The sequence below is a fragment of the Ovis aries genome, chromosome X (assembly GCF_016772045.2).
Source record: "Ovis aries strain OAR_USU_Benz2616 breed Rambouillet chromosome X, ARS-UI_Ramb_v3.0, whole genome shotgun sequence".
Taxonomy (NCBI): domain Eukaryota; kingdom Metazoa; phylum Chordata; class Mammalia; order Artiodactyla; family Bovidae; genus Ovis; species Ovis aries.
Window position 1 is genome coordinate 40242268 of NC_056080.1, and position 21036 is coordinate 40263303.

The 21036-nt window shown below is 41.0% G+C and overlaps 1 pseudogene; it reads right to left on the reverse strand.

Moving 5' to 3' along the window:
* Positions 1 to 1467: 1467 nt before the first annotated feature.
* Positions 1468 to 19936, reverse strand: LOC101123611 (small ribosomal subunit protein eS1-like; annotated as a pseudogene).
* Positions 19937 to 21036: the final 1100 nt, after the last annotated feature.

A 21036-nucleotide genomic window follows, 5' to 3' on the forward strand; every position in this document is an offset into this window, starting at 1 on the left:
CCCACATCAACATCAAACACCAACCACAGATGCAGGAAGCCCAGGGAATGCAAAGCAGGATAAATGACAATAACACTACACCTCAGCATGTGATTTTCAAACTACAGAAAATCAAAGATCAAGAAATAGCCTAAAAGAAGTCAGTGGTTTAAAAAACAAACAAAACAGCAAGAACTATAACAAAACCTCACATCTTACCTATAGAAGAACAAAGATAAGAAGTACAAAGACAAGAACTACTCCTCAGAAGTCACACAAACAAGAGGATGAAGCGAAACATTTAAAGTGTTGAGAGAAAAAAGACCCAACAACCTAGAATTCTTTACCCCGCAAAATTAACCTTCAAAGGTGAAGGAGAAATAAAGACTTTCTTAGCCAAACAAAGTTGAGAGAATTTGCTGCCAGTAGACGGGCCATGCAAGAAGTGTTAAGAGGTGTTCTTTTAAGAGAAGGAAAATAACATAGGTCAGAAACTCAATCTGTATAAAGTAAGGAAAAATATCAAAGAAGGAGTAAGTAAAGGTAAAATTAAAACTTTTCTCTTTCTTATTTTTAATTGATCTAACAGACAACAGTTTGTTCAAAATAATAATACCAACAATGTATTTGATTATGTATGCTTAATGTATATATCACATATATAGATATATACTTACGAATGCTTAGATATGGACTTCCCTTGTGGCTCAGTGGTAAAGAATCCACCTGCCAAATGCAGGAGACGGGGGTTCAATCCCTGGGTCAGGAAGATCTCCTGGAAAAGGAAATGGCAACCCACTCTAGTATTCTTGCTTGGGAAATCCCATGGACAGAGGAGCCTAGATGGCTACAGTCCATGGGGTCACAAAACAGTCAGACATGACTTAGCCACTAAATAACAACAGTAAACAAAATTAAGTCAAAATCACTATATTAATTTCAGACAGAACAAACTTCAAAGCAACAAACATTATCAAAGATAAAGAAGGGCATTACACAATGATAAAGGGGTCAGTTCCGCAAAAAGACATAACAATCATTAATGTGTATGTGCCTAACAATAGAAGGTTAAACTATGTGAGTCCCAAACTAATAAAATTGCAAAAAGATGTAGATGAGTCCACTATCGTAGTTGGAGACTTCAACTCTATCAGAAATGGAGAGTGCACAGAAACATTCTCCAAGACCATATGTTAGGCCATAATACAAATGTCAATCAATTTAGGATTGAAATAATAGAAGTATGGTCTCTAATCACAGCAGAATGATATTAGAAATCAATAAGTGAAAGAAATTTAGAAAGCTCACAAATAAGAGGAAATTAAACAACACTCCACTCTTACATGCTTGAAGCCTTTTCTGAAGTGTTTGAGGTTCCTCCTTACTACTTAAGTCTTCCTGTTAGACTGAGACACTTTTTGACATGTTTGAGATCCCTCTTTGTCACAAATAAAACTTAATTTGTCACTGTTAAAAGTCTGAATTTTTTTAACTGATTCTTGGACTGGGCTCATATCCATCAGCCTATTCAACTTTAGTACCTGTCTCATCCTTGATAGCTTTCCAGAACTATTACCATCACCTCATGAAGCCCCATGAGTTTTCCTGATTCAAACTTGGGCTTCTTCAGTACCCTTACTTCTCTAACAGTGACATCATGGAATGGATAAGTACTTTGGCAAATCTCATCTATGCCTTTTCCAGTACTGTCTGGAATCAATTTATTGACCACTTCTTTCAAGTTATTTGTCTATAACTCTAGGGTCATGATTTTCATCATCATCTTCTGGATTTGGCAGACCTGTTGCTGCTGAGTGTAAGAGATCTCCCAAATACAATTGTTGCATTTTTAAATAAAATAGACAAACCAAATAACTTTCAGTAGTCTTGACACTGACATGAGCTTCAATCACAGGCTGCCATTTCTTGACCATGGAGCGCATTTTGTCATAGGTAAACTCCATGCCATAAAGTTAGGTAGCTTTGCCCCGAATAGCCTCAGTTATTAGCTTGAGTATTCTAAATGCAACTTCATCATCCTGCAGATCAACAAGGCTCATTTCAGAAACATGATATAATTTGAACTCTGGAGTTCTCATGACTAGTATTTTTCCAATATTTCTTGTATTGAACATAACTGGTGCTTTCACATCATACCAATCTTTCTAAGGAACTGGATCAGCCACTTTCTTCTTGGTTTCCTTTTCGCCACCTTTCATTAGGTACCTGTTCCTGCCAACTGTCAAGGCACTGCTGCCCAGAGCACTTCATTCATTTTGAGACTCTGACTTCTCTATCCTGACATGTGTTTGATTTTTCCCTATCTATTTGAGATTCTCCCTGACTTGTTCTACCCTCTTCCTGATGTATTTGAGACCCATCCTTACATATATATATATGTATTTTATATATATGTGTGTGTTTTATATATATATATATATATATATATATATATATATATGGGAAAATTAGTAGCCTTCTCATAGCCTCTTGTTTTAAAACTTAGAAATTTTTAATTTGGCTTTAAAATTTCCCCCTCTGACAAGACAAAAAAAAGTGGAATTTTCCTCCCTTTTCTCTTCCTTAATTTGGTAGCTCCCACAGAATAGTTTTTAATTCTAAGCAGTGAAAACCAAGGGGGAAAGGGTTGCTGAAAACTGGAGTATTTATTCGTAACCAACAATTACTTGGACAATCACATGGGCTCCCCTGGTGGCTCAGTGGTAAAGAATTCACCTGCCAATCCAGGAGACATGGGTTTGACCCCTGGGTTGGGAAAGATCCCCTGGAGAAGGAAATAACAACCTACTCCAGTATTCTTGCCTGGGAAATCCCATGGACAGAGGAGCCCGGCAGGCACAGTCCACAGGGTTGCAAGAGAATGAGACATGACTTAGTGACTAAGCAGCAACACCACACCGGTACCCAAAGGCCCACCTGAATTTTGTAATTGAATGTCTGTGCATGCAGCAGAAGCCCAGAACATTTTGAGATGCAGAATAGTATCAGACCACCATCTGGATCATAAATAATTTATGCATTTTAAATACTTTGGAATCATATGGGTCAGGCAATAAATAATTTACTAAATCTCAGTGAGAAAAAAATTCTCCAAATGTATCTGTGAATCCAATTTAAATCCTAATAACAGTTTTGAGAATTTGATCAGAATGCAGGAAAGGCCCCTAGTGCTTATGTAAAACTAAATGAACATTATTCTTGACTTCTTTTTTAATATACCAAAGAACAGCTGATCAAATTAAGGTTAAATCTCCACTGTCTAGTCATGGGAGCCAGCTAGAATTGAATTCCACATCCAATACCCTGTCTTTGGATAAGACTTTGAAGTAAGACTCCTTTATCAGATCCTGACCAAATGGTGATTTTACATGCTGGGTCCTGAGTTTGAGAAATATGGTCAATGCTTTAGGGATTTTTGAGAGAATTTGCTGAGGTATCTGATTATTTTCCTTTTTTAGTTGCACTGGGCCTTTGGTGCTACATGCGGTCTTTCTCCAGTTACAGTGTGCAGGCTTCTTGTTGCGGTGGCTTCTCTTGTTGCAGAGCATGGGCTCTAGGCACCCAGGCTTAGTTGCTCCAGAGCATGTGGAATCCTCCAAGACCAGGGATGGAACCTGTGTCCCCTGCATTGGCAGGCAGATTCTTATCCACTGTACCACCAGCAAAGTCCCTGAGCTATCTGATTCTTGAAGAAAAGACAGAACACAGCAGAAAGAGAGTCAGGGGGCTGATCTTAGTTGGTGGTAAGATGGTAAGACAGAGCACTGGGCTGCCTCAGACCTTGGGAGTGGGGCACTGGCAGGGGGTAAGGTCAAGCTGGATGTTGTCATGAAGTCACAGCAGAAGCCCTTCCAGGGTGGAACCAGGGACCTGACGCCTAGAAATAAACTAGGTTAGGAGCTGGCAAGGTAACTTGACCACTGACCTTCACCAAGCACTTGTCAGTGACTTTGGTCAGTCTTTACAGGCCCAGCCATCCACCTGCCAACTCCTCTTCAGGCAGTGCCTTAAAGGCCCTGCAGATGAAGCTTCAGTATTACACTCTCTGGGGTGGATTTCAACGAGTTGATTGGGCACTTTTTTTTTTTTTTTGGTCTTATTGGGAAATGAAGGATCATGTGCAGTTCCTCTGAATTTGAATATGTGTGGACACAAATGTGTGTTTTGGGGGTACTTCAAACTTTTATTTCAAATATACTGAAAGAGTTCTTTTGGACTTAGATGTCTGTTTTACCATCTATCTCTTTGGATATACACAAAAAGGAAAATTATATTACAAAATAAATTGGTGAAGGTATTCCTCAGGCTTCTTCACACTGAGTATAGTGATAGATTTACTTCACATTAAGTATATAAAATGCTACTAGTCCTAAAGTCACTTATATGTAAAATCTAAAAAAATTAAAATAAATAAGCTTGTAGAAGCAGAGGATAGAATGGTGGTTGCCAGGGGCTGAGGGTGGGGGAATAGGAGAGATGTTTAAGGGTGTAAACTTGCAAGTAGTAGATAAATAAATCCTGGAGACTAATACACAGTACAGTGATTATAGACACCCAAAATTGTATTATAAACATTAACCTTACTAAGAGACTAGATCTTAATTGTTCCAAACACTGAAGAAATGATTATGTGATACGATAGAGGTGTTAACTAATTCTACCATGGCAATCATACTGTAATGTAAATAGACCCATCTATATGTCATACACTTTGAACTTACACAATGTTTTATGTCAAATATATCTCAATAAATAAAATAAATTATATATATAGTTGGTGGGAATATAATTTGATAACAACCGCTTTGGAAAATAATTTTACAAAGTCTACTAAAATTAAACATACGCCCACCTTATGACCCAGCAATTCTACTCCTGAATACATACCTAAGCGAAATCAGTATATATGTTCACCAAAATACGTGTATAAGAATATTCACAGCAGCACTGTTCATACTAGTCAACATTGGCAACAACCAAAATGTCTATCAACAGGAGAATAGATAAATACATGGGTAGTATATTCATACGACAGAATAATATACAGCCACAAAAAAGAACAAATGACTAAGATACACACTAACTGGATGAATATCACGGACACCATGATGAATGAAAGAAGCCAGACACAAGAATACATACTGTATGTGGAATCACATTCAAAAACAGACAAAACTAAAAGGTTGTGCGAAAATTAAAGTGTTAGTCGCTCAGTTGTGTCCAACTCCTTGAGACCCCATGGACTGTAGCCCATCAGGCTCCTCTGTCCATGGGATTCTCCAGGCAAGAATACTGGAGTGGGTTGCCATTCCCTTCTCCAGGGGATCTTCCCGACCCAGGGGTCGAACGTTGGTCTCCTGAATTACAGGCAGATTCTTTACCATCTGAGCCACCAGATAAGCCCAAAGGACTGTGATAAAAGTCAAAATGATTACCTCTGAGAAGGGGCTATTATTAACAAGAACAATAATTGCTCATTGTAAAACACAAACAATGCTGCCTGGACCTCTCTTTCCTGGTGTATCTACAACATTAACTTCTCACCATTAAGTCTTTGTTTTAGTCAGGGAGGCCTACCCTGACCACACTATTATAAATTGCAATCCACACTCCTCAACTCTAGATCCTTTATATCATCCTTTTCCACTTTTTCTATTATGCTTTTTACCTGCTAAAATACTCCAGAATTTACTTTTTGTATTTTTTGCTTACTACTTTGTCCTCTTGCTAGAACATAAGCTCCACGTCCGTACTGGGGAATATAAAGACCCAAACCACTTGCCCCAATTCAGGGCATCACCGTAGGTTAATTCCTGCTCCAGACCTCCCCATGGGATCCACTGAGACCTTTGTTCCAACTGCTTCCAAACCCAACTTTTCCCTCTGCCCAGTCAGACTTCACTCACTCCCCAAAAGTATTGATTTCTAGAGAACTTCCCAGTAAGTTTCCTGCATGTGAATCAGTCTCAAAAGTCTGTTTTCTGGAGTATCTGAACTGTGACTCTGAATTCACGGAAACAGAGAACAAGGCAGGATCAGGTACGGGGGAAGAGTCACGAGTCCAGATTTGGACACGTTATCTTTGAAGCAACTTTGCCATATCTAAGAAATGTCAAGCAGGCAGTTGCATGTATGAGAAAAAGAACAGATTTTTTGCCCCTCAAGCTACTCATGATATAATCAATAAGATAAGATGTGCTCCCAAAAAAACCCATAATATGAGGTTGTTGTTGTTGTTCAGTCACTCAGTCGTGTCCTACTCTTTGCGACCCCATGGACTGCAACACGCAGGTAATATGAGCTAGTGTATTACACAAGATTATAGATGATGTGCTAGAGAGGTTCAGAGATGGTCAGGAAAGATCGCATGGCAAAGGTGACATTTTTTAATGTCATCAGTGAAGATGGGAGTAGAGGCAGAGCAATGTGAGTTAGGCCTGAAGATAAAACACCCAGAGCAACACAGGGGGCAGGGGGCAGTTCAATTTGAATGGAGGGTCAGGTGCGCAGAGGGGCTTAGTGGGATGCAAGGTTAGTAAGCGTATTAACCATTAACCCGAGTTCTCCAGAGGGAACCAATAGGATATGTGTATGTATTGAAAGAGGTTTATTATCAGGAGTTGGCTCATATGATTATGGGTGAGTACTCAGTTGCTAAGTTGTGTCTGACTCTTTGTGATCCCAGGGACTGTAGCCCACCAGGCTCCTCTGTCCATGGGATTCTCCAGATAAGAATACTGGAGTGGGTTGCCATTCCCTTCTCCTAGGGATCTTCTCGACCCAGGGATCGAACATGCCTCTCCTGCGTATCCTGCACTGGCAGGTGGATTCTTTACCACTGAGCCACCTGGGAAGCCCCACATGATTATGGAGGCTGGCAAGTCCAAAATCTACAGGGTGGGCTGGAAATCTGGAGACCCGGGAGAGCTGATGCTACAGTTCAAGTCCAAAGGCATATAGGCTAGAGACTCGGGAGAGCTGGTAGTGTAGTTCTAGTCTGAAGACCAGCTACCGTAGAGCCAGGAAGACCAATGTTGCTGGTGAGGTGAAGGCAATCTTCTAGATAATTCTCTCTTTCTTGGGGGAGGCTGGTCTTTTGGCTCTAGTCACACCTCCTAATGATTAGATGAGGCCCATCTACATTAGGGAGGGCAATCTGCTTTACTCAAAGTCCACCAATTTAAACGTTAACCTTATCCAAAAACACCCTTACAGAAACTAAATATCTTGGTACCCCTTGAGCCAGCCAAGTTGATATGTCCAGTAAACCATCACAAGAAGGTATGGGTCAACTAAGGAAAGACCTTGAATGCTAGCGATCAGGTTATGGAAACTTACAAAAGTTTAGAGGCCAGAGGATTGGAATGAGAGATCCTGGAGGCAGAGAGAGAACTTAGGAGACTACTGTAATCATCTCGGCAAGAGGCAAAACAGGATAATGACAGTGAGACTGGAGGTCAGTAAGACTTTGAATGCTAGAGATTAGACTGTTTAGAGGCCAGAGGGTTGGAATGAGAGAGCCTAGAGGCAGAGAGAGAATTTAGGCGACTACTGTGATAATCTAGGCAAGAGAGAAAGCAGGATAAGGGCAGGGAGCCTGAAGGGAATAAACAGAGACAAGCAATGTGGAACTGACAAGACTTGGCAAGTGACCAGTCCTGGGGGATGAGGGAAAATACGCAGAGAATGACTTTGTAGTTTCAAACCTAGGCAACTAAGAGAATGGTGAAGCCACTGAGAGCAATGGAGGGATCAGTAGAGAGAAGATGCCTGTCTCCCTGAGGGCTCCTCTTGTTGCAGACTTTGGGGCATGTTCAGGGTATCAACTGATACGGGATTTCCCTGGTGCTCCAGTGGTTAAGAATCCACCTGCCAATGCAGGGGACACAGGTTAGATCCCTGGTCTGGGAAAATCCCACATGCTTTAGGGCAACTAAACCCGTGTGCCACAACTACTGAGCCCACACACTCTAGAGCCTGTGCTTCGCAACAAGAGAAGCCACTACAAAGAGACCTGAGCGCTTCAACCAGAGAGTAGCCCCTGCTTGCCGCAACCGGAGAAAGCCTGCTGGCAGCAACCAAGACCCAGCACAGCCAAAAATAAATAAATAAAAATAGATATTTTTCAAATTATTGTATAACAAATCACCCAAAAATAGTGACCTAAAACCAATAAAATATTTCACTCACAGATCTGAGGGTGACTGGGCTCACATAGCTGTTCTCACCCATTGTAATGATGAATTGTATTAATTTTGTGTTGGTAACAGGAAATTAATTCTTCACATAGGTATTATTAAGTGGCTGATAGAAGTAAACATTTCTGCGTATTACCTACTGAACTTTTAAAAAAATTGAACACCACTTTTATCTACTGACACTGATTAATTCGAGATCTACTTCACTGCCCTAAAAGAAAATGATCTGCTGTGCTTCCTCTTCTATGCTAAGAAAGCATTCTGAGTTAGAGTATGAAATGTCTAACATGCTTTAGAAGTAAAGATTGGTTGAATGAGGTATCTTAAATTAATTTTAGATCTCCCTTTAATTGCAGTTTTATTGCACTTAGATGTCAATCACCCAGTCATGTCCGACTCTTTGTGAACCCATGGACCGTAGGCCACCAGGCACACTTGATCTTAGCCAAAAGGCTGAGAAGCATTGATTGTAGTTTTCTAGGATTTTATTAAATATTCTAGATCCAGTTGAAAATTTTAAAACAACTTTATTGGAGCATAACTTACTACCATAAAGTTCACCCTATTTTTAAAAGCGCAATCCAATGATTTATAGCCAACTGATCAAGCTGTGCAGCTATCACCACAATACAGCTTTAGAACATTTCTATCATCCCAACCCCAGGCAACAACTGTCTCTACAGATTTCCCTCTTCTGGACTTTTCATATAAATGGAATTGTACAATATATATTCTTTTGAGTCTGACTTCTCTCATTTACCATGATGTTGTCAAGGTTCATGCATGTTATAGCATGCATCAATAGTTCATTCTTTTTTATAGCAAAATAATATTCTACCATATGGATACACCACATTTTATGAATATCTACATACAAGTCTTTGTATGAACATAAGCATTCATTTCTCTTGTGTAGATCCCTAAGAGTGGATTGGCTGAGTCATATGATAAATTTATATTTAACTTTTTAAGAAACTAACAAACTGTTCTCCAAAGTTATGGTACCATTTTTTCTTGCCTATCACCAGTAGGGTTCCTCGGAGAAGGCAATGGCACTCCACTCCAGTACTCTTGCCTGGAGGGTCCCATGGACGGAGGAGCCTGGTGGGCTGTAGTCCATGGGGTCACAAGGAGTCCAACACTGCTGAGCGACTTCACTTTCACTTTTCACTTTCATGCACTGGAGAAGGAAACGGCAACCCACTCCAGTATTCTTGCCTGGAGAATCCCAGGGATGGGGGAGCCTGGTGGGCTGCCGTCTCTGGGGTCGCACAGAGTTGGACACGATTGAAGCAACTTAGCAGCAGCAGCAGTAGGGTATTTGGTCACATTCTTGCCAGCATTTATTACTGTCTGCCATTTTTATTATAGCCATCCTGCTGCTGCTACTGCTGCTAAGTTGCCTCAGTCATGTCCGACTCTGTGCGACCCCACAGATGGCAGCCCACCAGGCTCCCCCGTCCCTGGGATTTTCTAGGCAAGAGTACTGGAGTGGGGTGCCATTGCCTTCTCCTAGTAAGCGTGAAATGGTACCTCATTGTGGTTTTGTTGTTTTTTTTTTTTTTTTTTTTCATAGGAATAGTTAATCATTTTATTTTCTCATTGTGGTTTTGATTCACATTTCCCTCATAACAATGATGTTAAGCATCTTTTCATGTGCTTATTAACCATTTGTACATTGTCTTTGGTAAAAAGTCTATTAAAATCCTTTGCTCATTTTTAATTGAGTTTTTTGTCTTTTTAAGGCTGTAAGAGTTCTGGAATAACAGGTTGAAACTGAATATAATCAATACCATCTTTCTGGAGTACATATGGTATTATGATTCAAATGCCCTAGAACTGTATTTATTTTTGTTTATCCCTCTAAGTAGGCATTGTGGTGGATACTACAATGCACTACCCAGCTCTTCCTTCTTGATGTCCAACTTCAAGTGTATGGGTCAGCAGACAGCCCTTAGATGTCAGTCCTCCAGGGTCTGCCTCAGCTACAAAGAACCACCAGGCAGCCCACATCCAATGATCAGTGCAGGTGTATAAAGTTCTGGTCATTTCCACCCACCTCTGGACAACTCGGCAGGACTACTCTAACTCCAGCACTCCCCATAGGGTCAGCCAAGTCTGTCACCAGGCTTGCATCAAAGCTTAACTTCTCCCTCTTCTCAGTCCTGCTGTCTTCCCCTCTATTCTACAGGTGTTGATTTCAAACGCACTTTGTCCCCCATCTTTATTGAGATATAGCTGACAAATAACATTGTGTAATTTAAGGTGTACACTGTGTTTATTTTATATATTTGAAATTTTGCAAAATGATTACTATCATATCATCATTTCTTTGTTGTGGTGAAAACATTTAAGATCTACTCTCTTAGCAACATTCAAATATATTGAAACAGTATTATTAGCTATAATTTCCCATTAGATCCCCAGAACTTGTTACTCTTATAACTGGACGTTTATACCCTTTGACTAGCATCTTCCCATTTCTCCCATCCCCAGCCCCTGGTAACTCTGTTTCTCATAGTTCAGCTTTCTTAGATTCCACAGATTAGTGATACCAGGTAGTAGTTGTTTTTCTCTGACTTGTTTCACGTACACACATAGTACTTGTTTTTCTCTGACTTATTTCACATAGCATAATACCCTCAAGGTTAAAACAAGTTTCACAAAGGACAGAATTTCCTTTCTTTCTCATGATTGAATAACATGGGTATGTGTGTGTGTTCTTTATGTTCATCCTTTAATGGATACTTCAGTTGTTTCCATATCTTGGCTACTGTGAATAAGGCTGCAATGAACATAGGAGAGTAGATATCTTTTTGAGATATGGAAGTGGGATTGCTGGGTAGTTCTGTTTTTAGTTTTGTGAAGACCCACTATAGTGATTTTCCAAAATGGCTGTACCAATTTACATTCCAATCAACAGTACATGAGGGTTCCTTTTGCTCTGATCCTCACCAACTCTCATCTCTTGTTTTCTTGATAATAGCCATTCTAATGGGTGTGAGGTGATATCTCATTGTGATTTGTATTTACATTTCCCTGATAACTAATGATGTCAGGCATCTTTTCATATGTCTGGTGGGCATTTTTATACCTTCTTCCAAAAAACTATCTATTCAGGTCCTTTGCCTATTTTTCAATTGGACTTTTTTTTTTGCTACTGAGTTGTGAGTTCTTTATATATTTTAGATATTAACTCCTAACAGATCTATGATTTGCAAATATTTTATTCCATTCTGTACGTCTTTTCATTTTATTGTTCATTTCTTTGGCTGTGCCAAAGATTTTTAGGTAGCTGAGTCTCACCTGTTTATTTTTACTTTGTTGCCTGTGCTTTTGGTATCATATCCAAGACACTGCTGCCAAGACCAATGTCAAGGATCTTTTCTCCCTATGCTTTCCACCAGGAGTTTTATCGTTTTCAGTTCCATTCTGTTCAGTCGCTCAGTCGTGTCCATCTCTTTGCAACCCCATGGACTGCAGCACACCAGGCTTCCCTGTCCATCACCAATTCCCAGAGCTTGTTCAAACTCATGTCCATTTATCGTTTTGGGTCTTATGTTTAAATCTTTCATCTATTTCAAATTAATTTTTGTTAGTGGTATAAAATGGGGATCCAAATTCATTCTTCTATATGTGATTATCCAATTTTCCCAATATTATTATTGGGAAAAACTATTCTTTCCCTTTTGAGTATTCTTGGCTTCCTTGACAATTAGTAGACCATACATGTGTGAGTTTATTTCCAGGCTCTCATTCTGTTCCACTGGCCTACGTGTCTATTTTTTGTACTAGTATCATACTGTTTTCCCTTCATGGATCACAGCTTCATTGTGGGGAAGGGGCTTGCAAAACTCAATGAAGCAATGAACCACTCTGCGCAAGGCCATCTAAGATGGATGGGTCATAGTAAAGAGTTCTGACAAAATGTGGTCCACTGGAGAAGAAAATGGCAACCCACTCCAGTATTCTTGCCTTGAGAACCACATGGACAATATGAAAAGGCAAAAAGATATGATGTCAGAAGATGAGCCCCCCAGGCCAGAAGGTGCCCAAATATGCTACAGGGGAAGGGGGGAGGGGAATTACCATTAATAATATCTCCAGTAAGAATGAAGCAGCTGGGCCAAAGTGGGAATGATGCTAAGCTGTGGGTGTTTGGTGGTGAAAGTAAAGTCTGATGCTGAAAAGAGCAATATTGCATAGAAACCTCAAATGTTAGGTCTATGAATCAAGGTAAACTGGACATGGTCAACCAGAAGATGACGAGAGTGAATATGAACATCTTAGGAATCAGTAAACTAAAATGAAGGGGAAGGGGTGAATTTAATTCATATGACCATTATATCTACTACCATGGGCAAGAATCCCTTAGGAAAAAATGGAGTAACCCTCATAGTCTCAAAGAGTCCAGAATGCAGTACTTGGGTGCAATCTCAAAAATCACAGGATAAACTCATGTACACCCGTGGCGGATTCATGTTGATGTATGGCAAAACCAATACAGTATTGAAAAGTAAAATAAAGTTTAAAAAAAAATTTTTTTAAATCACAGAATAATCTCTGTTCATTTCCAAGGCAAACCATTCAACATACAGTAATCCAAGTCTATACCCCAACCATTGATGCCAAAGAAGCTGAAGTTGACTGGTTCTACAAAGACCTACAACACCTTCTACAACTAACACACACACACAGAAAGATGTCTTCTTCATCACAGTGGATTAGAATGCAAAAGTAGGAAGTCAAGAGATATCCAGGCAAGTTTGGCCTTGGAGTACAAAATGAGGCAGGGCAAGTGCTAACATTGTTTTGTTAAGAGAACAAGCTGATCACAGCAAACACCCTCTTCCAACAACACAAGAGATGACTCTACACATGGATATTACTAGATGGTCAATACTAAAATCAGATTGATTATATTCTTTGTAGCAGAAGATGGAGAAGCTCTATACAGTCAGCAAAAATGACCTGGAGCTGACTGTGGCTCAGATCATGAACTCCTTCTTGCAAAATTCAGACTTAAATAGAAGAAAGTAGGGAAAAACACCAGGCCATTCAGGTATGACCTAAATCAAATCCCTTACGATTATGCAGTGGAAGTGACAAACAGATTCAAGGGATTAGATCTGATAGAGTGCCCAAAGAACTATGGACAGAGGTTTGTGACATTGTACAGGGGGCAGTGATCAGACCATCCCCAAGAAAAAGAAAATGCAAAAAGGCAAAATGGTTGTCTGAGGAGGCCTTACAAATAGCTGAGAAAGGAAGAGAAGCTAAAGGCAAAGGAGAAAAGGAAAGATAAACCCATTTGAATGCAGAGTTCCAAAGAATAGCAAGGAGAGATAAGAAAGCCTTCCTCAGTTATCAATGCAAGGAAGTAGGGGAAAACAACAGAATGGGAAAGACTAGAGATCTCTTCAAGAAAATTAGAGATATCAAGGGAATATTTCCTGCAAGAATGGGCACAATAAAGGACAGAAACGGTAAAGAACTAACAGAAGCAGGAAAGATTAAGAAGAGGTGGAAAGAATACACAGAGAACTGTACAAAAAAGGAAACCACAATAGTGTGATCAGTCAGAGCCAGACATCCTGTGGTGTGAAGTCAAGTGGGCATTAAAAAACATCACTATGAACAAAACTAGTGGAGGCTATGGAATTCCAGCTGAGCTATTTAAAATCCTAAAAGATGATCCTAAAAGATCCTAAAAGTGCTGCACTCAATATGCCAGCAAATTTAGAAAACTCAGAGTGGCCACAGGACTGAAAAAGGTCAGTTTTCATTCCAATCCCAAAGAAAGGCAACGCCAAAGAATGTTCAAGCTACCATACAATTGCGCTCATTTCACATGCTAGCAAGGTTATGCTCAAAATCCTTCAAGCTAGGCTTCAGCAGTACATGAACCGAGAACTTCCAGATGTTCAAGCTGGGTTTAGAAAAGGCAGAGGAGCCAGAGATCAAATTGCCAATATTCATTAGATCATGGAGAAAGCAAGGGAATTCCATAAAAACATGTACTTCTGCTTCATTGATTATGCTAAAGCCTTTGACTGTGTGGATCACAAAAAAACAAACTCTGGGAAATTCTTAGAGATGGGAGTACCAGACCATCTTACCTGCCTCCTGAGAAACGTTATGCAGGTCAAGAAGCAACAGAACCAGACCTGGTACAAAACTGGGAAAGGAGTACATCAAAGCTGTATACTGTCACCCTGCTTTTCTATATATAAGATATCATCTACACAGAAAGACAATTTTACTTCTTTCTTTTCATTTTGGATACCCTTTTATTTCTTTCGCTTGCCTAATTGCCAAGAGCACTTCTTAATTATTCTACACACTAACTCCATCTCAGAGTCAGCTTCCTGGAAAACCCAACCTCCAACAGGCAGTTTTCATTTTAATTCCTCGGAGATTGGCACATGGACACACACCCATGCACACACACTATCACTTGACTGGCCCAGCAGTGGGCACCCAACCCAAGATGAATGGATCACAGCCTTTCCCTGAGAGTAGTGAACTTGGGAATTTGAGAGACTAAGTAGCTGCCCTTCTCTGGTGCAAACCTGGAAAACAGGCGAGTAGCAAAAAGTAATACCGCATGTTTGATTGCTCACTCACTCCAAGCAGGTCTCCAAGGGAACCTAGAGCCATGATCAACCGTTGCCCAGCACCTGGGAACATAGCCCTGGGAAGGCTTTTTACGTTAATGATTGATGAGTTTGTTGTGCACACCTGGAGCAATGAACCATGCTGTACCAGCTTGCCAGGATTGCTTTGCTCAAACATTAAGATTGATGCTGCACACCTAAACGGAACTAGCTGTCTAGCTGGGCTCTACAAGGAGATGAAGGGAGCAGGAATGTCCATCTCTGAAGCATGCTATCTAGCATCAGGACAACCACACAACTGCCTTCTCCACACTCCATAGTGAAGCCAGAAAGTCTCCTGCAGTCTTTTGGTCTTAGATCCAAACCAGAAAACAGTAAGCAGTAACCTGGAGACTAATATCTCTGCCTTGGCAATCATTTTTTCTCCTAGAACAGATTTACCACAAGAGCTCAGAACATATCCAACTGTCTCCAGAGTCGCCTCAGTTACACACGCCTGTATTATCCACCGGTGAATTTCGAACCTGGAAACTCTTTGAATCTCTTTGCAATTAACTAATATATAATCAAGAAAAGTAGAGACGGTGCTCATGAATAGCCAAGTCATACATCAGTGGTTCTTCTTTAAACACTGGCTGCTTTCTCTAATCATAAAAGTGATATTCTCTGTCAAAAAAATTTTTTTTTAGAAAATACAGACAAGTACAAAGGAGAAAAAAAAAAGTCACCCATAATTCCACCACTCAGGTACCACCATTTCAAATATACTGGTTGTACCGTGTACTGTACTGTGCTTAGTCTCAGTCACGTCTGACTCTTTTGTGACCCCATAGACTGTAGCCCGCCAGGCTCCTCTGTCCATGGGATTCTGCAGGCAAGAACACTGGAGTGGGTTGCCATTTCCTCCTCCAGGGGTATTCCCTACCCAGGGATTGAACCCACGTTACCTGCATCTTCTGCATTGCAGGCAGATTCTTTACTGCTAAGCCACCAGGGAAGCCATAAATACTAGTTAATATGGTTTTAATGTTTCTCCTTGCACACATATAGATATGCACATATTACCTACACAAGTAAGATCCCATTAAGCATGCTGTTTTGAAACCTGCTTCTCTCATTCAACAAATATGTGCCTTTGTCATCATTTCTAATGTCTCCATTAAAAAGAAGCATTATTAACCTATTTAATCACTCTCTCACTGTCAGACATCCAAGCTGGCTCCCAATCTTTATTAGTATTAAAAAAGAAATGCTTCTAAGGACCTGCCCGTACATATGTCCTTGCACACTTTTCAGTTTATATTTGCTACCCAGGTGACCCCCGGTCCTCCAGCATACACAGTTCATCTTTCCCTTTTATATCTAAATAAAATGCTAATGACTCCATCCCACAAACCAAGAGAAGTCCAGTGGCTCTTCCAAGATCTCCAAAGGGCCTCAGGGGGTTCTGTCTCTCCTGGTCACCTCTCACTCTGTTTTTCCTATTTATCCCATGTATTTCACCTTCTTGGGCAGCTGCAGCCTCTCAACATAACTGTTGCTCTTCCTACATCTGCACAAAATGCCGCTACTGCATGCCACCCAAAGATAGCAGAGTTACGAGGAGGTTTGGAGTAAATGAACGTCTATCACAACACAGCAGGAAATAACTTCAAATTCATACCAGGTATTACTGTCCCCAGGAAGCCGCTGGCCCTTCTCCACCACATGGGGACTTCTCATTGATGACGTGCCTTCATGGACCGTGATGTCTTGCCACGTTCTTGAGACCTTCAGCTGTCTCTATTGACTTCATGTCTTCCCTTTCTCTGTACCTAAACTTCCCACCTCCTCACCCCGGTAAGCCCTGAAAATTTCAAATGCTTCTTACTTTATTATTTACTTCCTCCCACACCACAAGCAACTACTTCTTCCTCAAGATATTTCCTTCATTTGGCTTCCAGGACATGGAATTCTCCTGGTCTTCTGCCTTCTTCACTGGCCACTCCTTCTCGGCCCCTTAACCTCTCCCTGACTTGTAAACATTGACATGTCCCAGGATCCAGACTTTAGAGCTCTTTTTAAAATATCTGTTTATTTCACTGCATTAGGTCTTAGCTGTGGCACTTGGGCTCTTTACTGTCTCATACGAGACAGTGTCTCATTGTCTCACATGAGTCTGTTGTGCACAAATTCTCTAGTCGTGGCACATGGACTTTAGTTGCTCCATAGCATGTAGGATCTTAACTCCCCTACCAGGGATCGAATCTACATCCCCTGCATTTCAAGGCAGATTCTTAACCGCTGAACCACCAGGGAAGTCGCTAGACCTCTCTTCTATCTTTATTCACTCCTGGGTGATCTCATCCAGTCTAATGGCTTTAAATATCATCTCTACACTAATGACTCGAATTTACATCTTCTGCCCCGACCTCCAGACTCATATGTCCAACTGTCTACTTCACATCCTCACTTGGATGGTTAATATGCATCTCAAACTTAATCACTGAAAAACTAAATTCTGCATTTCTCCCAGACTCTTTCCTTGCCCAGTAGTCCCCATCTCAGGAAGTGGCAGCTCCATGTATCTACTTGCTCAGGCCAAAACTTTGAAGTTATCCTTGACCCTTGTCTTTCCATCAGCACCTCACATTTGGCCTGGTAGCAAATCCTATCAGTTCTTTCTTCAGAGTATATACTGGCTCTGACTACCTCTCACCAACTCTACCACTAACCTCCCCTGGTTCCAGCCTCCTGATAGCCTCCTTCCTTTATGGACCACTGCAAGAGATCCTACAAGGCCTGTTTCTTTTTTTGCCCTTCTATGATTTATTCTCCATGAATATCCCTTTAATATTTAAGCCAGCAAATGTGACTCTCCAGTTCAAAGCTTTGTAACTGCTTCCCATCTGACTTGTCTCAAATCAAAAGCGAATGTGGTCCATTACCTGTCTCCTTCTCCAACCTCACCTACACCACCTTCCCCTCTTGCTCACTGCAGTACAGCCACACTGGTGTCCCTACTGTCCCTCGACTAAAGAAGCTCTTTCTCATTTGGGGGCCTGTGCATGTGTTTGTCCCCCTCCTGAAATGTTCTGCTCCCAGAGATATCAGCATAGTTGCCTCCCTCCATTCAATCACGTCACTGAGCCAATAGCACCACCTCAAAGAGGCCTTCCTTGGACTTCCCTGGTGGTCCAGTAGTTGAGAATTCATCTGCCAATGCAGGGGACATGGTTCGATCCCTAGTCTGGGAAGATCCCACATGCCGCAGAGCAACTAAGCCTGAGCACCACAACTTCTGAGCCTGCGCACTCTAGAGTCCAGGCCCCGCAACAAGAGAAGCCACCGAAACGAGAAGACCATGCACTGCAACAGCAGACTAGCCCCTGCTCACTGCAACTAGAGAAAGCTTGTGTGCAGCAACAGAGACACAACGCAGCCAAAAGATAGAAATAAATAAAAGAAGCCTTCCTTGACCCCCATATCTAAAAATGGCACCCACATCATTCTGTAATACTTGACGCTACTTTATTTCCCTTCACGGTGCTTAACCTGACATTCGATCACACTGTTCATTTTTGGATCACCTCTCTCCCGCACGAGGGCAGGAGCTTGGTCTGTTTTGTTCACGGCTGTCTTCCCCTCATCCAGATGAGGGAGAGACACGAGGAGGAACTCCACGTGCTCTCGTTTCTTCTTTGTTTACCTTATGCCCATCCAAGTTCTCGTCAATTAGAATGTACCATCAAGGTTCGTACAGGCGCTTTCTTCAACACCAGACACAGTCACCTCTGAGATGAAGTAGGCCCACCTCTAGAATTCAAGAGCCCAGCAGTTATACATTTATACATATTAGGCCACTTCTTTCGGATGAACCCATAGAAGTAGAATTACTAGGTCATGAGCCAGACTTCCCAATTACCCTCCAGAGAGAGCGATGCTAAACCCTCTCCCATCAGCAGTGTTGTGTTTCAGTATATTCTGGGGCTTCAGGCAAACGACGATGATGATGGTGATGATGGAGACAACAATGATGTCTCCCTTACTCTCTGTTAACTAGAAAACACATATATATTTCTAGGGGCAGGGAAACTCCTGGGTCATCATGTCACTGAAGAGGATTCATGGGGTGTGCTGACTTTGGAGAGTAAAGATGTTCCCTGGCAATTTCCATATCTGAAATAATGTCCTCACCAACACCTTCAATTTTTTCCCATGGTACCAAGTCAGGTTCATTCATTAATTCATTTACTTCAAAATGATTTTTCATCACCTACTTTGTACATAAACTCTAACATCTGCCAAACTGAAGGATATTCCTTCAGCTTGAAATAACAGGACTTTCAACCATCATGGTATTTAGCACTAAAGGTGCAAAGACATTACTTTGCCAACAAAGGTCCATGTGGTTTTTCCAGTAGTCATGTAGGGATGCGAGAATTGGACTGTAAAGAAGGCTGAGTGCCAAAGAATTGATGCTTTTAAACTGTGGTGTTGGAGAAGACACTTGAGGGTCCCTTGGACTGTAAGGAGATCAAACCAGTCAATCCTAAAAGAAATCAACCCTGAATATTCATTGGAAGGACTGATGCTGAAGCTGAAGCTCCAATACTTTGGCCACCTGATGCAAAGTACTGACTCATTAGAAAAGACCCTGATGCTGGGAAGGTTGAAGGCAGGAGGAGAAGGGGACAACAGAGGATGAGACAGTTGGATGGCATCGCCGACTCAATGGACATAAGTTTGAGCTACCTCCAGGAGATGGTGAAGGACAAAGAAGCCTGGCGTGCTGCAGTCCATGGAGTCACAAAGCGTCAGACACGGCTGAGCGACTGAACAACAACAACAAAGGTGCTTTCACTTCCATTATCTTATTTGGATACTGGTATAAGTTTGGGTAAATTCCAGGAGTTGGTGATGGACAGGGTTGCCTAGTGTGCTGCGATTCATGTGGTCGCAAACAGTCAGACATGACTGAGCGACTGAACTGAACTGAACCAAACCAACTGGGTACAATTCAGCTCATTTCATAGGTGAGAAAACAAGGCACAGAGGGGAAGGATTTGCCCAGGGTTTCGTATTCGTCAGAACCACAATTAGGAATCCTTTGAGTTTCTCAGAACGTGCCACCCCCTCCATATTCCAATGTCCTGCCAGGTTCAACACCACCGAAAGCAGATTTATTGGGCCATTGTATTTAAAAGGATGACATATTTATGCATTCTGAATTCTAAGCTGAGGAACAGTAGAATGGAAGAATAAATTTAAAAAGCCTTTTGCTACATGGAAATCCATGAAGTTAAAACACACCCTCTCACCATACACAAAAATAAACTCAAAATGGCTTAAACACTTAAACATAAGACATGACACCATAGAACTCTTAGAAGACATCATAGGTAAAACATTCTCGTACCAAAGTTTTCTTAGGTCAGTCTCCCAAGGTAATAGAAATCAAAACAAAAATTAACAAATGGGACCTAATCAAACTTACAAGTTTTTGCATAGCAAAGGAAACCACAAAGTGAAAAGACAACCTACATAATGGGAGAAAATATCTGCAAACAATGCGACTGACAAGGGCTTAATTTCCAAAATATACAAACAGCTCATACAACTCAACAACAAAAAAAAAAACAAGCAATCCAATCAAAAAATGAGCAGAAGATCTAAATAAACATTTCTCCAAAGAAGAAATATAGATGGCCAATAGGCACATGAAAAGATGCTCAACATCACTAATTATTAGAGAAATGCAAATCAAAACTACATGAGGTAGCACCTCACACAGGTCAGAATGGCCATCATTAAAAAGTCTACAAACAATAAATGTAGGAGGGAACCCTTCTACACTGTTGGTGGGGATGTAAGTTGGTGCAGCCACGGTGGAAAACCCTAGGTGGTTCCTCAGAAAACTAAAAAATAGAACTGCCATATAATCCAGCAATCCTATTCCTGGGCAAATATCCATACAAAACTAAAATTCAAAAAGAAACATGCATCCTTAGGTTCATAACAGAACTATTCATAATATGTGAGTCATGGACGCAACCTAAATGTCTGTCGACAGATGAATGGATAAGGAAGATATGGACAATGGAATACTACTCAGCCATAAAAAAGGAAATAATGCCATTTGGAGCAACATGGGTGCAACTAGAGATTATCATATTAATACTAAGTGAAGTAAATCATAAATAGACACTTATCACATATCACGTATAAGTGGAATCTAAGAT